Raw genomic sequence first — 18,919 nt, 5'->3', positions numbered from 1 at the left:
GGCATACGCTATGCATCCAAGGCATACGCTATGCATCCAAGGCATACGCTATGCATCCAAGACATACGCTATGCATCCAAACTCTATGGAGCATGTTCTTGTTCATACATAAACTGCAGCTATAGTGAACAATAAGATCTACATTGTCATTGAATGTGTGATCCGCAGAATTGAAATCTTTAAAGCTACTTACTGTATTGAGAGTGTAAACGTGCACTAAAACCAGAATACCATCACTGGAAAACTCCAGTCTTCAAGGGCCACCAACAGTCTTCAACTGCACCACCTGTGCTGAAGCAGGGATATCCTGAAAACCTGACCTGTTGGTTGCCCTTGAGGACTGGAGTTGCCCACCCTGGTGTAGCCTCATTACCACACATTTTGCTGGACAGTGGATGTCCAGTATTAAATAGGTCTCTATTGCTGCTTATTCGCATCAGCTTATAACGTTCAAAAACCCCACAACACAACAATCAGAATATGCAGAACTCTCAAAACATCTGTGGATTTTTCTGATTAAAATCTAAACACAAGACAGGGTTCCAAGTACTGCTAAAAATGGTGAAATAGGCTACGAGACATGGAGGGTGGAAGTAGGGGGTTAGAGCGTGATGTTCCCCCCAGGTTTTTACATGTCAACATTATGCACATGTATACATATATATATGTATGTATGTATGTATGTATGTATGTATGTATGTGTGTGTGTATGAATAAATACGTTCTTCAGTATTAGGTGATACCTTTTTTATTTGGACTAACAATTTGTCATAGGACAAGCTTTCGAGAGTTCTCTAATACTGAAGAACTCATTAATTCTGCACTATTGCAACTGGACTAACACGGCTATTTCCGTTTTATGTATGTATGTATGTAAGTATGTATATATGTATATATGTATGCAAGTATGTATGTATGTATGTATGTAAGTATGTATATATGTATGTATGTATGTATGTATGTATGTATGTATGTATGTATGTATGTATGTAAGTATGAATGTATGTATGTATGTATGTAACGGATTTCACAAAGTACTTGTACAGCACCCTCCTTTACTTCTGCTTCTAAAGGTTTTCTTTTCAAGACTTTCACTTTCATATGCAAGAGCTTAAGGGCAGCTGTTCACTTTACTGGAACATGAGCCCTGTATTTTTGTGAGTGGGAGTTTACCGAAATTGTTCCTTGTGGTTTTCCTGCCCTGTATTTGGGGTCATCTTGCACAGTAACCAAATAATTTCATTTTCCTTCCTAAAAAAAACACATTACAGTCGAGTTACTCTTTTTTGGTGTGTTGTTTTTCTGCGCAGACCACAAGCCAACACACTGGACTCTATTTTCCTTTCAATTATTCAGTATCACCAGCCTCCCCACACAATGCTAGTGGCGTTTTTATAGCTGGAACTGCTTTTTGAAAGATTTACGATAAAACAAAGCAAGATTTAAAAACACAGAAATATACACGCCGTTAGTCTATTACAGGGGTGGCCAACTCCAGTCCTCAAGGGCCACCAACAGGTGAGGTGTTTGGGATACCCTTGCTTCAGCACAGATGGCTCAATCAGTGGCTCATTCTTCGGCTGCACCACCGGTGCTGAAGCAGGGATATTCCGAACACCTAACCTGGTGGTGTCCCTTGAATACTGAAGCTGGCAAACCCTGGGCTATTACCTTAAACTCAATGTAGTCCAACCAAGTGATTTGTGCTGGTGTTTCACCAATGCTACAGTAGCTGTTATCACTATCCACACACAAAACACCCCACATCCTATATTATGTGAGAAACAAAGTGTTACTCGTCTCGTCTTACAAATTATCAGACCATCAGCTCGTTTGCCAGATACCATGATCCTCAGTCTGTATGATACGTGTGTGAAGTCGTTGTTCCAGTGCAGCTGTTATCCTGGCTAAACCATTCATAAACCGATTCACTTGTCTCTCTTGGATCCAGGCAGCAGATTTGATTGGAGCCTGCGGTTAAAGCTGTGGAAATGGCCCTAACAATCTGTAAATGGCTAAACTGGTGTGAACAAATGGAAGGGCTATGGGATAGTGAAAACAACATATAGGTTTATATTTGGGGAAAGGGAGAGAGGGAGAGAGAGAGAGAGAGAGAGGGAGAGGGAGAGAGGGAGAGTGGGAGAGTGGGAGAGTGGGAGAGTGGGAGAGTGGGAGAGTGGGAGAGTGGGAGAGTGGGAGAGTGGGAGAGTGGGAGAGTGGGAGAGAGGGAGAGAGGGAGAGAGGGAGAGAGGGAGAGTGGGAGAGTGGGAGAGTGGGAGAGTGGGAGAGTGGGAGAGTGGGAGAGTGGGAGAGTGGGAGAGTGGGAGAGTGGGAGAGTGGGAGAGTGGGAGAGTGGGAGAGAGGGAGAGAGGGAGAGAGGGAGAGAGGGAGAGAGAGAGAGAGAGAGAGAGAGAGAGAGAGAGAGAGAGAGAGAGAGAGAGAGAGAGAGAGAGAGAGAGAGAGAGAGAGAGAGAGAAAGAGGGAAAGAGAGTGAGGAAGAGAGTGGGAGGGAGGAGAGAGAAAAAGAAAAGGAGAGGGAGAGGAAGACAGAGAGGGGGAGAGAGAGAAAAAGAGAGAGGGGGAGAGAGACAGGGAAAGAGAGGGAGGAGAGAGCGGGGAGAGAGGGGCGAGGAAAAGAGGCTCTGAATAGCTGTAATCAATGTTCTTGTTATCACCACAGATTAGGAATTTACATCAGGTCACCGCACACTTTTTCCGTATCCACTCAGAAATATATATCACAAACACATAGCAGCAATTGGTATGATTACTCGATGTCTGTATGCACAGTATATCTTTATTTATATCTCCCCAGCTATGTACATCGCGCGTCACAGCAGTAATAAATGTGACATAATAATATAAATAGCACATAATGGCAATAAGCGCTTCAGACATAAATGTAACATTAGGAAAGGGGGTTCCTGCCCCAAGGAGCTTACAATCTAAGTGGTAAGTAGGAAGAACGTATCGAGACAGTAGGAGGGTGTTCTGGTAAGTGTGTCTGCAGGGGGCCATGGTCGCTGCATGAAGATTATAATAATTGACTATGAAGTGACTATTTTTACTCGCTTGCTATGTCCACATGTTATACTATTGTCTCAGCAAGTGTATTGTTTCCTATATAATCTGTATGTACTCAAATGCATTTAACATGCAGGCACGTCAACAGCCTTGCCGGGGGAAACTAAAGTCGGGACCTGGGCCCTGGGTTATTAAACAGGATAGGATGGTGCTGGCAGCCTGCCATGCATGAGGGGGGGGGGGGTAGAGGCCCAGCTGTATGTAAAGCAGGGGGTAGCACACCCACTTCAGTATGGGCAGGAGGGGCCCGGTCATTGCAGAAGTTAGGCCCGACTGCGCGTAACATTTTTCAGATGCTATAAGCTTACAACCCCAATTTGGGGGCCTGGGGCACAGAGAGATGAAAGTGACGTCCCCGCGGTCTCTAGGAGCAGAACCAGGCTCCCCGCTGCACAGGTAGTGCCCTTGTTTTCAGCACCATACCTATTGAATAAAAACAGCAAATCTGTGAATATTCAGCTAAAGCCCGTTAACAACAGGGGGATTCCTTGTTTCTATTTTTAAGAGCCACGATCTTTATATTTCCTCTGAAAAAGTCAGAACTTTAAATAGCAGTTTCATTTCATTTACAACAGGGGTGGCCAACTCCAGTCCACCAGGGCCATACAAATGTCAGGGTTTAAGGGTATCCCTGCTTCAGCACAGGTGGCTCACACTGAGGGATAGCCTTAGAACCGGATTTGTTGGTGGCCATTGAGGATTAGAGTTGGCCACCCTGATCTACAGCGACGTCGATAATAGGTCAAATGTATATTGGATTTGTATAAAATAACAGGCATTTGTCATGGTTTAGTTTCTATATGGGAACAGGATTATTCCCAAAGCCCAACATGTTACCAGGAAGTCATTCTTCTCTGCTCTCCGGCTCCAAAACCTTTCAAGATTATATATTTTTTGCTTTTCTTTTAACAATTGATCGGCCCTTACAATTGTCAGTCGGTCAAACAACTATTATCTCCGGCTGAGTGATCAGCAGTATCCGTATAATTTGTAACAAAACACTAGCACAAACTAATTGACAACATCGCTATCAGTTACCCTGTTGGTAACACTTTTAGTGGATAGTATGCGGAATTGAATGTATACAGCTGTCTAATTCATGCAACGACCTTTGATCGGATCTGTGGTGAAATATAATCCTTCGCTCATCTGTTCCCAGCGAACTAGATAACGCTCAAAAACAATTCTATCGAGCTTCCCAGGCAAGAGCCAATTCCACACGATGGAATGCATTAAACATTACCACCAGTCATAATGAATTGATACAACTTGACTGGGAGATGCTGAATAATCTTTGCAATGTGTAGATGGGGGCAGCGCAAGTTCCAACTTAAGAGTTTGCTGTGAATATTTGTTGTAAATGCTGTTTGGTTAGAGGCAAAATGAAGCAAATCAAACATCTAATCTCGCAGCGTGCACATTGGGAAAGTCCATCAAAGACGAGAAGAGTACCTTCCATAAGCTCACAACGTGACAAATTAACTTTGCCTCCGAAAAAAAAAAAACAACACAAAAAAACAGAACACGACCATACAGGACAAAATGTTTGAAATAATAATGATTTCAGTCTAATTGAAAACACAGACATAGCTGAATAGTCTTTGATGTGTGCGGAGAGGAGGGAGCAGCTGATTCCACCGACATCCTGGAGGAGTACAAATCAAATCGGATTCATCTGCTGGTATCAGATACATCTCCTTTTGTACAATATCAAAAAAGTCATTAGCAACTCATTTATTCAACTGGAAGAAGAAGAAGAAAAAAAACAACCTTTCACCAAATAATTCCAACATCTCACATTGTAAGAGACCAGCATCGGGAAAGTAAAAGTATTTGGGAAATAAAGAATATTGACAAATTAATAATAATGTGAATTTTAGTGCTATATTTAAGGGAATTATTTGGAGTATATAATATATTTGTGTCTATTTTCTTAAAAAGAAAAGTTTTCAGTACGCAATTTAGATGGTTTCAATATACTATAAAGGGGTGTCAAAGAAGCAAAACGGAAAATCTTATGTTTTTTTTTTTAAATAAATCAGTTCTGTAGTATTAGATAATAGTGACTGTTTTTTTTATTCAACTGTTAATGCAATTTTTAATGAGTTTTAAAGCCGCCTTTGATTTCTATAGAAGGTTTTAGGCCACCTACCAAGCGGTGCAAGATCTTTGCAACACTTTCCTGTTTGGGATCATTTGTTGCCATTATTCCCAGCAGTTTGAGCACCAATCTGTAACAATAGATCATGTTACCTTAGTAATATAAGAATACATTATAGCTGCTGAGTTACAGAGGCGGCACATTTTATTTGAGTGCGGCTAGCTCCGCAAGCCTGGGGATGCCCCGGCATGCTAGCCGCACTCCCTCGGCGTGCCGCGCGTCATCGACATGCGGTCACGTGTCATCGGGTGCCTGCGCCCCCTGCACGCGCGTCCAGGGCTCCCCGAGGGAGCCCAGGTGTCCCGCGATGTGGGGGACGGCGGCAGGGGGTTCCGGGGGACCCGGCAGCGGGAGGGAGAAAGCCCCGATCGGAGGGCGCTCCTCCGTGTCTTCGGCGCGCACCTGGCACCCTCTGGCGCGCCAGGTTACTGCTGCGGCCGAGAACGGGCAAATGCTCGAATAAACTCGGCCGCAGCAGTACACTGAGTGAAGGATTGATTGAAACAGAAAGGCGGCCATTATGTAAGGCACACAATCGGGATTTTGTATTGTAGTGTATGTCTTTATTTATATAGCGCCTTTAATGTACATAGCGCTTTACAGTAGTAATACACGTGACAATCATATAAATAACAAAAAATACAAATAACAGATCATGTAAATAAGTGCTTCAGACATAAAAGTGACATTTAGGAAAAGGAGTCCTTGCTCTGAAGAGCTTACAATCTAATTGGTAGGTAGGAAGAACATACAGAGACAGTAGGAGGGCATTCTGGTACAGTAAGTGCGTCTGCAGGGGCCACGGTTTATGTATCATGTGTATAGTGTTAGCCACGGAGCTACTCATATGCTTCTTTAAGCAAGTGTGTCTTAGGTGGGTAGAGAGGGTGCTAGTCGGGTATTGAGGGGAAGGGCATTCCAGAGGTGTGGGGCAGTCAGTGAGAAAGGTTTAAGGTGGGAGAGGGCTTTAAATACAAAAGGGGGTCTAAATACAAAGACATCCTTGAGCAGAACGCAAGAGTCGGGATGGTGCATAGCGAGAAATTAGGGATGAGATATAAGGAGGAGCAGAAGAGTGTAAAGCTTTAAAAGTGAGGAGAATTGAGTGTGAGATGCGGGATTTGATAGGAAGCCAGGAGAGGGATTTCTTTATTTATATAGCGCCATTAATATACATAGCGCTTTACAACAGTAATACACGTGACAATCATATAAATAACAAATAATAAAATAACAGGCCATGGGAATAAGTGCTTCGGACATAAAAGTAAAATTTCGGAAGAGGAGTCCCTGCTCCAAAGAGCTTACAATTGTGTTGGACCGGGTCCTCAATAAAAAAAAAACGGGTAACGGGTACCCGGCCAAAATTTAAGGTTGTACCCGGTCGGGCACTTACCTGCAGGGTGGCGGCGACATCTAGTATCAGCAGCAGCAGCAGTCCTGTGACGGTGGCAGCATCAGAGGTGTCTTCAACCGACGGGGGAGCTGCAGGAATCACTTCCACAGCACCGGAGCAGGTAAGCAGTGTCTGTGTGAAACGCCGGGGAACCACGTGACCGGAGCAGGAGATGCAGCATTCCTATTGGACAGGACTGCTGCTGCTGATCCTAGATGTCTTCGGAAAGGTAAGTATGAAACATTATTTCCAGCTGCCCTGACATTACCCGACGACGGGTATTACCCGGCCAAGCCCACTTCTCAGTGGCCGGTTCCGGGTAATGTCCGGGTAGCTGGAAATGGGCCGGGTAACGCCGGGTACCGGGTAATTCCGAGTACTCGGTACACCACTACTTACAATGTAATTATTTTTTACAGATTTATAACAAAAGCAACAAACTATTACCAGCTTAGACAAGAATATAGAATGATACACATTATCACATGCTTTGTATATAAAAAGTAAGACAATAAAAAAGGGGAGTAATATAGTACAGGCATACCCCGCATTAACGTACGCAATGGGACCGGAGCATGTATGTAAAGTGAAAATGTACTTAAAGTGAAGCACTCCCTTTTTCCCACTTATCGATGCATGTACTGTACTGCAATCGTCACATACGTGCATAAGTGATGTGAATAACGCATGTGTAACAGGCTCTATAGTCTCCCCGCTTGCGCACAGCTTCGGTACAGGTAGGGAGCCGGTATTGCTGTTCAGGACGTGCTGACAGGCGCATGCGCGAGCGGCCGTTTGCCTATTGAGCGAAATGTACTTACTCGCGAGTGTACTTAAAGTGAGTGTCCTTAAAGCGGGGTATGCCTGTATTGCTGCTCTAATTCTTTAGAAGGTGTGCAGACATTTCCATTGTTCTGTACATTGTCAGGTGAAGATTGACCTTACTCGTGCAAAGAAGAGAATGAGAATGAATAAGTGGTCAGAAGCTACAGATGCCATATCACGAGGTGCAAAGCCACAGGGCTCCTTACAGTCATTTAATTCCCTTACGGCTTAGCGCTGCTTAGTAAATATGGCTCATGGGGGGTTATTCATGTAGCTGCAATAGTGCAGATCGGGACACCATCGCTCATAAACTCCCAATCTAGTCAACGGGAGTTTCTGTGCTATAGTGACCCGTTCGGCACTATTATAGTTTAGTGAATATCCCCCCCAATCTCCAACTAAAAGATTAGCGAATGTGTGGGAAACAAACATCGGCTATAGAATATTGGCACTTGTAATGCTTTAAAGAACTCATGTACCAAATGGTGATGGTACTAAGCAGTAAGACCCCTTCGGGCCAATTCATACAAGTGTCCATAGGGTGCATTAAGTCTTTATAGTGAACAATGACTTGCTCATTTCAAAGCTAAGAGAGTCTAGCAGATTGTGTTATTCCTTTCATTTTAATGCGTCAACTGCATTACTCACCAGCTATTCTTTATTTATCTTTCTCTTTGTGTAACACAGTAATGCAGATGCCAGGGGTGGTCAACTGCAGTCCTCAAGGGCCACCAACAGGTCAGATATACAGGATATCCCTGCTTCAGCAAAGGTGGCTCAGTCGAAGACCCCACCTGTTGGGGGGGGGGGGGGGGTCTTGACTGGAGTTGAGAACCCCTGGGGTATTCAGAGAGCATCACATTAATCCAGGGGTGCTCATCTCCAGTCCTCAAGGGCCACTAACAGATTAGGTTTTAAGGTTATCCCAGCTTCAGCACAGGTGGCTCAATCTGTGGCTTAGTCATAGCCATCTGTGCTGAAGTGGGGACTGATTGAGCCACCTGTGCTGAAGCAGGGATATCCTGAAAACTTGACCTGCTGGGAGTTGGCCGCCCCTTACATCTGCAGTTTTGCCTTTACATTTGCATGGAGAGAAGCAATGTGCTGCCAATATTTATGAGCTATAAATGGCTTTGTATCAAAGTAAGGTCACATTAAATCACACCCAAGCTGTCATAAATACAAATGACTCAACATAGTCAGCAACAAGCCTTCAGGGGAAATGATAGGATCGGCTGTTGCAGTTGTGGTATATCACACAGCAGGCTCATTTATTTCCACGGCAAGGTAACCCAATCCTTCAAAGGACACTAATTGGTGAAAGGAAGGATGGGGAGAGAGTGAATCAAGATGAGGGCTTCTCAGCAACGAACACATAAGGGGCACAATCAAATCAGCATCAAAAATGGATTTCACAGGCCGACCCTCAGTCTGACTACATGAAGCAAAAGAGATTATGGGATCCAACAACCTGTAAGTGCGGAACTTTGCAATACTCAGCCACACCGAACATAAATTATGGATCATTATTGGTTGAAATAGCCATCTGTGAGTAGGTTTACTGGCTCTGCACTTCTTTAACCCAGGCTGTGCTGAAAAGCCGTGTAATAGAGCAGGCAGAAGCTCATAGGGGTTCATGTAAAAAAGGACAAGAAGCAAAAGGTGACACTGAGTGTGCATTTGCATGTTATTACCCAGAATCCCTGGCTGCAAAGAGATAATGGGGAAAGGCAGGGTTGAGACATGTGAATGTGCTCAGAAGTGGCATTTGTGGATCATTTTTGGAAATACTTTAAACATTTTATTTTACTTTTTGGGACCTGCTTTATTTATTAAAATGTCCTACTGATTTGACATAGAAAACATATCTGGATAACCCTTATTGTGGCGATAATTTGTAAATAACTGAACCCCCCGCGTTGTGGCATAAGGTTTAAGATACAAAGAATGACAGTTGTGTGTGAATCTGACAAAATAAAACTTTGTGGAATAATATTATTACTTTGTGTGTCTCAGAACAAAGCCTGGCTACTTTATTCTTGCATTTGTCAAAATGTTGTAAATACTCTGGCCAAAATATCGACCAATTTAAATTAGTATGTAAGCTCTTTGCCGAGAAGTCTTATGTTCAATTTGTCTTCAACATCACATTCTTTATTGTCAAGTTTTTTTCATATTGAATATTCAAAGAACTGATAAGATATGGCACACCCAAGCAAGAGAGCTGTGGACCAATTAAGGAATACTTTACTTTGAGTATGATTAACAAATTAAAGTTTGTGAAGCAACTGGCAGCAAATAACTCCAAATGACTCCATATACACAAGGAAGATTGAACAAGTTAACAGCTAGGGTGAATGAGGTAACTTCAATGTACCTCTGTAGGTGCCTAGCAACCTAGTCAAATATTGGTGTTGTAGAAGGACCACTTTTGACCATTATAAAACACATCATGATATTTTGTATTCATCCTGTATTAAACTACTTTCATGTGTTCATGAAATGTCTACAGGCATATCCCGGTTTAAGGACACTCACTTTAAGTACACTCGCGAGTAAGGACAAAAGGCAAACAGCAGCTCCCGCATGCGCCTGTCAGCACGTCCTGGACAGCAATACCGTCTCCCTACCTGTACCGAAGCTGTGCGCAAGCGGGGAGACTATAGAGCCTGTTACAAATGCGTTATTTACATCAGTTATGCACGTATATGACGATTGCAGTAAGGTACATGCATTGATAAGTGGAAAATAGGTAGTTCTTCACTTTAAGTACATTTTCACTTTACATACATGCTCCGGTCCCATTGCGTACGTTAATGCGGGGTATGCCGGTATATAATTTGCAAAGAATGGATGCGGTTTTCATAAACCAATGTAAATAGAAAATATAATTATTCAATACAACTAAATATAGACATAAAATCTTAATCATATTCACTTAACTTACACTGTTTTACGACAAAGTCAATTTATTGTCAACTAGAAAAAGATCATTCCCTCAATGTAAATATCCTGAAAGCCATCTCCCCTTTTACACTGGGAATGGGTAGCACGTCGACCCCGTTCAAACGGTTCCCAATTTAAATTTGGAACGTAAAAAGCGACACATTGGAGTGAATCCAAAAACTGTCTGATGAGATTAGGTACAAAATATAAAATGCGGTCAAAAGAGAAATGGGATAGCAGGCCTGGCTTCCATAATATCTTGCATCTCTGTAACTAGTCTAAACAGAATGCATGAATCAACCAGATGTCTTTTATTTGAACGTTCAGCTTAGGTAAGCAAATCCGAAACCCAACATCACGAGACACCCGCCTGCCATAAAAGAAACTTTTCAAAGACTCCGCCACCATTCTCTGGATATGCAACTCAATCTTTCAACTGCATAGTTAAAAGAAACGATTGTTGAAACCTGTATATAGTATTTCCTAATATATGGTTTTGCAATGTGTCATAGTGCTTCCTTTATAGCTGCATAGTGACAGAACTATTTTATCATCTTTAGATGAGGGGGTGAACTACAGAGAGCAGGCACAGGTATAGGATACATGTTGGTCTAGTCCAGGCGGGGCCAACTTCAGCCCTCAAGAGCCACCAACAGGTCAGGGTTTGATATCCCTGCTATAGCACAGGTGGGTCAGCCAAAGACTGAACCCCTGATTGAGCCACCTGTGCTGAAGCTGGGATATCCTGAAAACTGACCTGTCGGTGGCCCTTGAAGACTGGATTTGGCCACCTCTGGTCTAGATGTAATTGCAATGGCTGTGGAGTGGATTCAATTCAAATTCAACTTGGTGACCAAGCGTTAAACCTTTGCATACTTAAATAAACCTTAACCCTAAAGAAGGGGAATACATTAGCCCACATGCATGGGACTGAAACACGGATAAGTGAATTACTTCTTATGATAGGCAGGTATTCTATACATCGTTGGGAAAAGCTACAAAAAGGAAAAAAAAATGTTAAAGGAAACAAATCTGTATTTTTACTATACAGTACCAGTAAAAGATCCATATCCTGCAGTCCAACATATACCGAATACGAGCATCTGCCGATCTAATTTTTTTTTACAAGCAATTGGCCACTTAGTCATTTTAAACTAAGTAAATAGGAAACAATCAGAGTAGATATGACACAATACAGGCATACCCCGGTTTAAGGACACTCACTTTAAGTACACTTGCGAGTAAGGACATATCGCGCTGCAAACGGCAGCTCACGCATGCGCCTGTCAGCACGTCCTGAACAGCAAAACCGGATCCCTACCTGTACCGAAGCTGTGCGCCAGCGGGGAGACTATAGAGCCTGCTAGAAATGCGTTATTTACACCAGTTATGCACGTATATGGCGATTGCAGTACAGTACATGCATCGATAAGTGAAAACAGGTAGTGCTTCACTTTAAGTACATTTTCGCTTTACATAAATGCTCCGGTCCCATTGCGTACGTTAATGCGGGGTATGCCTGTATAATACATGTAGGACTAATTCAAGAAGCCACTTGGAAACAGAAAATATTAAAACTATATCTGGAGATCTCCAATATTTGCAGGTACTTTCCCCAATACAATACCTCTCTGGAGAAAAACTACTGCAAAAACTCTACATAATGGCTCTAATTGATGTGGTAGAAGGCAGTGCTGCAGACCTGGTAAGACTCCCGGCCATATTTTCTAAGCGGTGCCATGGCAGACACCTGACGCCGGAAGAAAACTTCATGCCCATTCATTTAAATAGCTCATATGTTCATAAATTGGCATTACGGCATAGCACCACTATGTAAATATGGGCCCCTGCGCATTGTGGGCAAGGAGAAATGTGCTTTTGTTTCAGTGAGTAGAAGCTTTGGGGGAGTTGGGAATTTTTTTTAAAATAACCATTGTGATTTTCCACTGCAAAAGAGCTGCTTAAAGGGGAAGTCCCTCCTAGGAGTAAAACCCACTATATATATATATATATATACAGTATATATAATGTTAAAAGAATAATGTGGGCAAGACTAAAAGCATTTAGTTAGCCACAGAACGGTATCCTCTATTCATTTATGATATACAGTGTTCGACAAACCTATACATTTGCACGCCCCGGGCGAGTGGATTTGACATCGTGGCGAGCTCCTATAGGCCCAAGCAGCACACGTTTGGTACTATTTGGCGAGTAGATTTTTTGGTGATTTGTCGACCACTGATGATATATATGTATTTTTTTTTTTCTCACGGCACTGTAACTCATACTCATAACTCATGTCACGCACCCCATGCATTGGCTATATTATTGTGTCGCTTCCTCCTTTCTCTTTCCAAATGGAAGAAATACAAAAAGACACAGTATACAATAGGGAGTAGGACCTGCAGATAAGGTTTAGCTTGATGTGGTTACGGGCTTGAAAGGTTTTGCCAGAGGATTGAACTAAATGACCCGTACTTATAAGTAAAAACCCATAGCAATGCACTAAATAATGTGTGGCATTGGATGTGCACCGGGGCGTCTTTGTTTATGGTAAGAGCAGCGGCATCTTTAATAGGTTAAATGTAGGGGACTGAGACCATTTTTAAGTCCACATACCCGGACCTTGCTGGGTACGCCTGGATATCTGGCAGCTTTAATATCCATCTTTCAACAGCCATTAACAATCAGAAGTATTCATCGCACAAGTGACATTTATTCCTCCTTCCTTTCATCTGGGCCCAAGCTCGTATAGTAAACTGTGATATCGGATTTATTTTAATAGGGGCTTTCATAGGGGCTTTATAGTCTTATAAAAAAAAAAAGTGTCCTGAATTTTTTATTTTTCATATAATCCACCACTGAACCCCAGGTACAACCAGCATTAGTGTTAATCAACAATTCATTTCTCAGTAGAAATGCTGAGAGTGGCAGATCGGGCGGCATTGTGCACCGTAGGGTTAAGCTCAGCTGATTTGCATCTCAATAGCATGCAAAATAAACTACTGTTTTAAGCAGACACAAATAAGACGGGATGCAGCAGATGATCAAATTGCTCTATTTTTGCATCCTTTGCTTATTTGTAGCCATCCTCGTAACGTACAATTCCCTTTTTTTTGGTCTGTTCATCCTTTACAATTCATTCTTTCAGTGTATAGCCAGCTTTTCTACCTCTCTATGAATCTGGGCAGATGTCCAGCAGCCCTCGCTGTTCACAACGCCAGAAAATTCCTCCACTTCCATTCAGTGGCTCCCTTTTCTGAGATCCTCTCCCAGCTCCGTCTCCCCCTTCCCCTCTCGTTTTAACACTCTGCATGATTAATAATGTCCATGGCTCTTCCTCTTGGCGGTTAGAGGGCTTTCCAGTGGGCATCCAGCCCCTATGGGAAACTAACTCTCCCAGACGCTCGGTTGTGGGACCCCCTTTGGTTCTTTTGAGAAGAGGAAGAAAGAAAGGGAGAGAAAGCCATGAAAAGCCCCGTGATTAGGACAGACCCAACAGGTCCAAAGCAAACAAACAAATGAATAGTAACATTTCTTTGTACTCCATCGCTTTTCCATCTATCCCCTGTTATCCAGCTGTCACCTAATGGGAGATGGGTTCTCTCCCACCCCCCACCAATGAAAGGGAATGCAGTCTGATGGATCAGGACATGGTGGGTGAATCCTGGAGCAGAAAAGGTGTATTGACATTTTCTTATGTTAAGTGAATAAATGAGGTGTTCAAATGTAAAAATACAAAATGGAAGGTATATATTATATATAATTCTTTAATTTCATACAGCCTTTATACTGGGGCCGTCCACCTGGCTTCCCAGGCTGGATGATGCTCCTGAGGGATTTAATGCAGCCCAGGGCACTGCAGATGAGTCCAAGTAGATAGGAGCGAAAAATTGGTGGCAACAATGTGCAGAAAAGAAAAGGGAGGCAGAGAACCAATGAGAAGAGTAATGGGGATATACTTAATATACGTGTCCCTTCTATGCATGACTGCACTATACATACGCTACGAAGTAGCATAGTGGCACTGCTGGTGAACACTTTGACCCTTGGAAGTAGGGCAGCCCTAATAGAAATAATTGCTGCTAAGGAAGACCAAAGTAAAATCTATGTATTTATTGCATACTTGTCCAGTAAATAAACATCTGATAGATGACATGACTCTGCATGCCAGGATACGCAGAGGGCAACACCCTCAGTCTGACCAGGTCCGCTTTCCCACGACCAAGTGTTGAGCGCCCCGGGTTGTTGGCAGCGGGGAGGGGATTTTTAAGGAGGGTGACGGGTTCTGAGTGGGGGCCTAGACGGACAGAGCATGGAGATGGCGACCTGCTCAGTGTGAAGGGGGCAGTTTGTTGAGCGGGGGCAGGGAGACATTTCTGCGAGATCATGAGGGATAGCCAGGCAGAGGAAGGAGAGAAGTCCCTTCCCACCTCTGGAATCGGCCGGCTTCGCCTAAACAGTTGTCCCTTTCTGAGGCCACGATTTTGATAGTCTGTCAACTTTATTTACCACAACTTTCAATCAGGGCCTCATACTGAAAATAAATGTGTGCGTGTGTGTGTGTCTGTGTCTGTACGCTTCTACAAATACCTACTGTATAGGCATCAATAGATTTTTATATATATATATATATATATGTGTGTGTGTGTGTGTCTGTGTGGGTATATATTTGATTACACAGACACACAATCAAATGCAAACAAAAAGAAGAAGAAAAAAGTGTCCCTGATAACCAGATATGTAGACATACGAATAGACATACAAATACTCTATTCACACCTATCTACTCCTTCCTGCTGCTGGGGATATCTCTCCTAACCCTGAACACAGCCATACTGTACACACACCTTCTCTCACCCACACCTCCCTGCTACGCTCTTCACCTGCTAATGATTGTAACCTATCTACTGGCTAACATTAAAACTCGCCCCACAAATCAGTCATCCCAATAGCCTGCACTCAGAGCTACTGTCCCACACCCACAGTCACTCGTAGCAACCATTGTGGCCAAGCACTCCCATCTACAACACTTATTCCCTCACCTGCTGTCTCTGTAAGTCTCCCATCATACCACTTAGGCCGAGTCCATAGCAGGACAGGCCGCGCTGAGCCGTGCGGACGCTCCGCGCTGAGCCCCTGCATCCTCAATGAGGATGCCTTGAGAGGGGGCTCAAGCGAGCGTCCGCAGGCGTGCTGAGGCGCTGGATTTTTCAGCCGACAGCCAAGCTGTTTTTCAGAGCGCTTTCAGCTAAAAACATCCAATCAGCGCGGAGCAGCGTCAACGTCACGGCGCCGTGACATCGGCACCATGACGTTGACGTCGATGCGTCGCGGGCGATTGGCCCAGCGACGTCCCTGCCCCGCCTCCCTCAGTCTCCCCCCGCCTCCCGATCGTGCCCGCTTGCTCGCCTGCATGGGCATGAAATCGCGCAGATTTCAGCAGGCGAGCCTCAGCGTCAGCGCGGCTCCGAACTGCTCACCCCTCTATGGCCCCAGCCTTAGATTGTAAGCTCTCCGGGGCAGGGATTTCCTTTCCTATTGTCTGATTGTGCGGCGCTTATTGTATTATTATGATTCCCTGTACTGTATTCTTTGAGTACACTTTTGGCACCATATAAATAAAGATATACATACATACATACATACATACATACACAACATTAGTAATAAAAAGCATGGTCATTGTGACAGTACTACGGTGTAGTTATCGCATTGGTCCAGGAGAAGAGCATATTCATTGTGGGTTGTGATACCATTTAGCGGACTAACATACTGTACAGAGCCTATTGGACCTGAAAGGTTTCTTGTCCACTATACACAAAGAAACAACCCTACGAGATTTCGGAAACGCTGTGCACTAATCATTTCATCTGTGAAGAACTCTAATGTTAGTCCAGCAAAATGATACAACTTATAACTAATCTGCTCGTTGTGACATAGAAATTCATTTTAACAGTGGGCCCGAGAAAAGCCTTTTTTAAGCATTTTTGTAATCAATATTCTTTGTTAACTCTGAGAACTGAGTGGCCTTGTAGCTAGCAATATCCCACTAACCGTAAACAGGATACTGGATGCTATTGTGTATGTAGCAAATCAATAAAACCAAGCTCGATAACCCAGAGAGGAGGAAAATAAATCCTAATTTATTTACATTACATTTATTTAGTGGTTTAAAAATATATATATATATTTCGCCAAATATCAGTGCCGTTGGGTTTTTGTCACTTTTAGCCACTCAAAGGCTTTCAACATATTGCAGAATTGCCTCTCCTCCATTCCTGTGGGAAAAGGAGCCAGACGGAGTTAAGTGCAAGTGTGAGGCAGCAAACTCATTCTTCTATCGCGGACCGGAGAATTGGCAATGTTAGGGCCAAACAAAAGGAAAGGGGCCGGAGCAGCATTAATGAGGAATGCAATGGCATGAAAAACAAAGCAACCTTTCTTGTTCGGCTGTCGTATATTAACTCTAACATAGCATCTCCCGCTTCTTTCTGCAGGTCACCTCCATGAAAGGATGGCTGTGTCTAACTAGCTGCATCAAAATGTGGATTATCACTCGGGAAACCAAACCAAAAAAAAAAAAAAAAAAAACATTTCATTTAGAGCAGGGCTGGCCAATGCCAGTCTTCAAGGGCCACCAACACGTCAGGTTTTAAGGATATCCCTGCTTCAGCACAAGTGGCTCAATCAGTGGCACAGTCAAAGACTGCTTCAGCACAGTCTTTGACTGTGCCACTGATTGAGCCAGCTGTGCTGAAGCACGGACTGAATGAGCCACCTGCCCGGAAGCAGGGATATCCTGAAAACCTGACCTGTTGGTGGGCCCGTGAGGCCTGGAGTTGGCCAGCCCTGATTTAGAGAATCCACTTATCAGCACAGACCAGGACAAGTAGGGTAGTTTTAATAGACTACAGGGGGGGGGAGGGGCAAGGATTTGAAGTATCTAGTTAACAAAACAAGGAACCCTCCAATCAAGTTGTCATTGAGAGAACAGATTTGTGACCACAACTGTTTTTTTTAATCATATACTTCTTGGATATTTACGGTTTGTGGATGACTGATTATCCTTAAGGTAGTCCTGCAGTCATGCTACAGAAAGGAAGGAAGAAAGAGCTCTCTCTGAATGGGCTGCAGACTCTATACAACCAACAGTGCATCCAGGTTCGGAAGCACACATTGCTTAATGCAGCAAGCAGAAGAATATGCCTCTAGGGTGTTTCACCAATTTGCTACCCCTGCTTCCATTTACACACACCGCAGGGTATCAAGAAAGGAATGGAAATGGAGCCATTTTAGCTTGTGGTTGTGTACAGGCCAGTCTCGTTTGTGGCTTAAGATGCACAAAGCAAGAAGGGAGAAAGACCACTAGTAGCGATAACAGGCCTGGTCCAGAGATGGATTTTGTTAGGGTGGTTTTGGTGTCAAAAAGCTAGAGATGTTTAAAATACAGCAACTTATTGAAGAACTCCTTAGCCTGATATCATTTCAAGCTCCAGATTGTCACAACACCTTGACATGGGTTACACCGTGTTACTTCCAGACCTGTGAAAGCAGGACAAAGCTACTGTTATACATAAAATAACAGATACCTTTAAAAGTAGGTTGGAGTGCAATTACTTGTTAACATAAAACGTGTGTTGATGGTGTGTTATGTACACAAGTGCATTCCAAGCAGCATGGGGCAACATACAATGTTACCAAACGCATTGAAAGTCATTATAGGCAAGACAGAATTCTTGTGGTCCTGGCAATGAGTGCTTGAGAAGATTTGCAACACTAAAAAACAAGCGCAAGTAGCCCCATTATCTACCTCTGAGGGGCCACATTCAAATACTGGAAAGGCAAGATAGGAGCGTCCCCAAACACCTGTAGAAACTGCCACGGGTGCTCTGTAACCCACGGCCACGTGGCTTTCAGACTCCCCCCCCCCAAAAAAAGTATTCTTGACATAGGTCCAAATTAGGTCAGAAGCATCAATCCTTTGAATTAAACTTTTATTCTCATTTTCTCACAAATCCTCTGGAGTGCCTGTTTTGCTTTGACTTTTTTAACATAAAAATACTGCCCAGAACCACGTGCGTGTTAAGGAGGCCAATACGCAATGCAAGGAGCCCTCGTTATACCAGAAAAACAAAGATTTTCCTTTCCGAAGTGCTGTAACTTTCCTCAACCGCACACAGCTTCTGGCACGGGCCCAGCTCCTCAGTAGAAGACACTCCCTAACCATTTGCATTCCTAATAAGGGAATGGTTGGTTACTCCCAACAGTTTGGCATTGCAGTGCTTTTAAGGGAAAAAAAAAAAAGAAACTGTTACAAGTTAAATTAAACAAGTAACAGGATACTGATCGGGGGCACAATCTGTGGAATTAAACATTCTTTTCTACGTTTTCAATTGTGTATCATATGAGAGACGAGACGTCAGTGCATGGATTACGTGCCACATGCAGGGCTATTTTTACACTTTGAGTTTCGAGCGCTCCCCCCTCCCCCCCCCCAGTGGAGT

General features: G+C 43.5%; 1 protein-coding gene and 1 long non-coding RNA gene across 4 annotated transcripts in view; both read right to left on the bottom strand.

Moving 5' to 3' along the window:
- Nucleotides 1-18,919, bottom strand: part of SETBP1 (SET binding protein 1) — a 232,179-nt gene that overhangs the window by 101,680 nt on the left and 111,580 nt on the right. The gene's annotated exons all lie outside the window — the stretch shown is intronic.
- Nucleotides 2,680-18,919, bottom strand: part of LOC142486888 (uncharacterized) — a 73,356-nt gene continuing 57,116 nt past the window's right edge. The window contains exons 2-3 of the long non-coding RNA XR_012799070.1: nt 5,237-5,315; nt 2,680-4,826 (exon numbers count right to left, since the gene is read on the bottom strand). This is a non-coding gene — a long non-coding RNA (uncharacterized LOC142486888). The remainder of the gene's footprint in view (nt 4,827-5,236; nt 5,316-18,919) is intronic.

This window comes from Ascaphus truei, chromosome 1, assembly GCF_040206685.1.
Source record: "Ascaphus truei isolate aAscTru1 chromosome 1, aAscTru1.hap1, whole genome shotgun sequence".
Taxonomy (NCBI): domain Eukaryota; kingdom Metazoa; phylum Chordata; class Amphibia; order Anura; family Ascaphidae; genus Ascaphus; species Ascaphus truei.
The sequence above is the reverse complement of the archived record's forward strand: the minus strand, read 5'-3'. Positions and strand labels throughout refer to the sequence as shown.